Genomic DNA, 4,673 nt, shown 5'->3' with positions numbered 1-4,673 from the left:
CCCAACTTTTTACACAATCCAATGGGCAAAGCTAAACCACCTAGATAATAACAAAAATCAGATCTTAAATTTGTCCTATGAGATCTTGAAAGCTGTAGGAGATGGGCTGCCAAAAAGGGAAGAAGTGACCTCAAAAGATTCCCGTACTATTCTCAAGAATGTCCCTGGATCGTCCTGCAGTAGATGTTGTAGCATGCTTTAGCCAAGTACCTAATAACAAGGCTATTTTCCCAAAAATCAGCACATATCCAAGAAGTAAACATGTTTGTCACATCACTTTAACTCCAATATAAAAAGAGAAAAAAACAAAACAAAAAGACTCAATTTGTGGAATTTTGGGAAAATAAAATGGGTAAATAAAGTGAAGAAAAAGTGTAAAAGTATCAAATAAATTGATTTATCAGCAGCAAAGGCTAGTAAGAGTCGAATAACTTCAAGTCTAGCCATTGGTGTGAAGGTTTCGTCATAATCGATTCCTTTTTATTGTCTATAAACCTGAGCAACAAGACGAGCGTTGTTACGGGTTACCACGCCTTGTTCATCTAACTTATTGCGATGAACCCATTTGGTGCCTATCACAGTTTTGTCAGACGGACATGGGACAAGGTACCAGACTTTGTTCCTATCAAACTCAATGAGCTACTCTTGCATGGCAATGACCCAGCTTGGGCCTAAGATAGCATTATTGTTTTTCTTGGGTTCAACTAAGGAAAAGAAGTTGACAGATATTACCTAAACCGTGATTTGTCTGAATACTTGCACTTGGATCACCAAGAATTTGATGAATAAGATGGTCTTTTGTCCATCGTTGAGCTAATAGAGGATTGTCATCTAAGCAGTAATGTTTAGGAACAAAAGATGAGGCTTCAGCTGCAGATTCTTCAGCAATTGGTAGAATTGCTAAAAGAGCCTCAGATTCAGCGACTGATAGAGGTTCAGATGCTGAAGGCATTTCATTCACTGATTGGTCAGTGTTTGAAGTAGAGAGAGGAATGCAACTAATGGACACTACAACGATCTTTAAAGAACATTCGCTTCGGTTATTAGCTGCAACTAGAATGATAAGTGGATCATCATCAACTTCTAGAGTATCAGCATTGAGTTGATTGCTGAAGAAAGTTTCAGGTTGTCCAACATGAGAGAACATCCAGTTTTCTAATTCTTCGTCATCATTAGTGATGGGTTTAGAATTGGCTGATTGAGATTCATCAAAAGTGACATGAATAGTTTCTTCTATTGTCTGTCGGCATTTGTTGAATACTCTGAAGGCTTTAGATACTGAAGAATATCCAAGAAAGATTCATTCATCAGCTTTGGGATCGAACTTTCCAAGTTGATCACGGTTGTTGAGAATAAAACACGTACAACCAAAGGTATGTAGAAAGCTAAAAGAGGAATTTCTGCTATGGAAGAGTTCTTAAGCTGTCTTCTTGACCCTCTTAAGGATCAGTGACCGGTTTTGAGTGAAACAAGCAGTATTGATGGCTTCAGCCCAAAAATGAGTAGGAAGATGAGATTTGTTGAGCATTGATCGAGCAGCCTCAATGATTGTTCGATTTCTTCTTTCAGCTACCCCATTTTGTTGAGGAGTTCTCACAAAAGAGAAGTTGTGAGAGATTCCCTTGTCCTCAAAGAAGTTATCCATAGTGTTGTTTTTTTAATTCAGTTCCATGGTCACTTCTGATAGATGGTACTTTAATATTGTTAAGTATTTCTATCCTTTTGATGAATGATATTATTTCTTCAGGTGCTTCACTTTTGGATCTGAGAAAGAAGACCCAAGTGTACCTAGAGTACTCATCAACAATGACGAGTGTATATTTTTTTTCACCAAAGAGATCCATGTGCAATAGCTGAAGTGGAGATATCACCGAAGAGATTTGCTTAGACTTGAAGCTAGCTCTTGTATGTTTTCCTTTTTCACATGCTGAGCAAAGAGATTCCTTTACAAAGATGTGCTGAGGAAGACCAGCGACGAGATCATTTATAGACAACTCATTGAGTATCTTGAAGTTGAGAATAGAAAGTCGTTTGTGCCAGAACCAGTTGATATCTGACGAAGCTTTTGAGAGAAAACAACTATTCTCAGTAAGAGAAGAATCCATGTTAATGACGTAAACATTCTCTAGACGAGAACCGGTTAGAGCAACCTTATCATCCTTGTCAAAGACGTAGCATGAATTCTTAGAAAATTTCACTGTGAAATCTTTATCACACAGTTAACTGATGCAAAGAAGATTGTGTTTCTGTCCTTCAACATATGCAACACGCTTGAAAGTGGTTGCACCATTGGTTAATACACCAAAACCTTTGGTATATCTTTTTCCGTTTCCTATAAAGGTCACGGAAGGGCCTCTTTCATCCTTGTAATCGATGAGCAGGGATTTGTCTCCAGTCATATGTCTTGAGCATCCACTGTCGAGATACCAAATGTCTTTGACTTCCTGTACAAGGGAACAGTTTAAAAATGCTTTGGTACCCATTTCTATTTGGGACTAGCAGTGTTAGAGGCAACATCCAGTGAAATTGAAAAATCAGTGTCAACAAAAGGCTTTCACTGAACCTGAAGAAGAAGCTTTAGTGGGATTAGGAACAACCTCTTACGCTAAAGGAATATAGTCAGTAGGTGTCTTCACTGAGTCTGACGAAGAGGCTTCAGTGGTAAGAGGAACAACAACACTTGACGCTGAAGACTTAGAGTCATTAGTTGTCTTCACTGAGCCTAAAGATGAGGCTTTAGTGGATTTCTTCATCTTAGTTGTTTTTACAACCTTAGTGGCGGATTTCATCTTAGTAGATTTCTCAACCTTGGCTACTTTTTTACCCTTGGCTGGAGGACCAGCCTTGGCGGCAGAAGGACACTTGCTGGAAATATGTGTAGTTTCACCACAGTGTCTACACTTTCTATAGTTGAAACTAACTTTAGAGCCAGGAAGTACTAGAGAAGGAGAGGGACAAGCTCCAAGTATTCCCTTTTCATTTGTTCTAGGAGGAACAACTAAGGATTTGAAGTCCTTGGGTGAAACATTCACCTTGAGCTTAGACTTAGATTTATGAGAAGATTCAGATATCTTGATCCTTGAGAAAGAAGAAGGTGCACAAGCTGAAGGAATAGATCTTGATCTATATGACTTGTCAGCCTTCTTACGAAGAAGTGCTATGACAATGGACTTACCTTTGTCTTTGCGACTTGAACTTAAAGGAGTTCCTTCAAGATGACTCTCAGTAAAAGAAGACTGAGAGGAAGAGGTGTCAGTAATAGAAGAGATGAAGGTACCAAACTTGAGCATGAGTGACACTATCTTCCTAATCATAGGAGAAGCCTAGATCAGTCTTAATCTTGGTTGGATTCTAAGCATTAATGATCTCAGTGGCTTGGATAGAGGCTTTGCACCATCCTTCAATGGTAGCTTTTTCAGCCTTGAGTTCAACAATAGCTTGCTCACGCTCAGCTATAGCCTGTTCGCGCTCAATAGTGATGGTTTGGTTTACAATGACATGATCTTTAAGATCTTCTTCGATCTTAGTCAACTCTTTGATCTTAGAATGACAAATCTTCAACTGTTCTTGAAGATCAATATTAAGCATTTTCGCTTTTGATTTGCCATTTAGGGCATTGTAAAGGTCAACAGTCAACGTATCTAACGCTGATAGGCTAGAAGAAGAAGAAGAAGAAGAAGAAGAGGGTTCATTCAGGAAACATACCTGAGAAAGAGAGGATGATGAGGGATTACTAGAGGTTGATGTCTCAGAAGTTTCTTCCTTGACATCCTTCGCCATTAAGCAGAGGTAGGTTGTATCTTCCTCATCTAAGGATAATTCGTCAGACGAATCAGCCCAATCATGTTCTTCAGTGACAAGACCTTTGCCCTTTTGCTAAGAACTCTTCATCTTCTTGTACTTCTTCTTCAACTTCAGATATTTATCGTCTTTGGCTCTGAAGAAGGATGACGTCACATTCTTCTTTGACCTGCATTCACTCGCAAAGTGACCTTTGCATTGACAGTTGTAGCAGACCGCTGAAGCCTTGTCAATAAAATCTGACTTTGGCTTTTCCTTAATGGTCAGTGTGGGAGATCTGCGGAAGTTACTTTTTCTAGCAAATCTTCTAAAAGACTTAGTTAGAAGAGCCAGTGATTCATCAAAGTCTGCAAGATCAGACTCTAACAAATCCCCAGAGTTAGTGGAATCTAACTCCATTAAAGAAACATGAGAAGAAGGAAGAACAAAAGAGGAAGATGGGAGTTCAACGAAAGAATCCAGAGATCAAAGCTAGCAAAGAGCTTTTCATGTCTCTGGAATCCTTGATTAGATTTCTTTTCAGTTGTCGAGATTGCTTGTGATTGAGCAGTATCCCATAAAGAGAGCTTAGAGATAGGGAGGACATATCGTTGGACATCTTGAGACACATAGAATATGTATCCCAGGATTCTGGTAAAAATTCCAGAAACTTCGTCAAAGTTTTAGATTTGGAATATTCTCTGCCAACCGTCCTCAAATCAATAAGAAGACAATTAAATCTTTGATGTACTTTAGGCGACGTTTCATTCTTTCCACTGAGAAAGCTTTCATATTGTCTTACTAAGTTAATATTCCTTGATACTTGTGTTGATCCCAGATCTCTCAATAACACTTATAATCTAGTTATGAATAACCAAATTATAATGATTTTA

Source organism: Cynara cardunculus, unplaced genomic scaffold (assembly GCF_001531365.2).
Source record: "Cynara cardunculus var. scolymus isolate 2C unplaced genomic scaffold, CcrdV1 Un_Scaffold_2597, whole genome shotgun sequence".
Lineage (NCBI taxonomy): Eukaryota > Viridiplantae > Streptophyta > Magnoliopsida > Asterales > Asteraceae > Cynara > Cynara cardunculus.
This window is presented reverse-complemented; position numbering follows the sequence as displayed.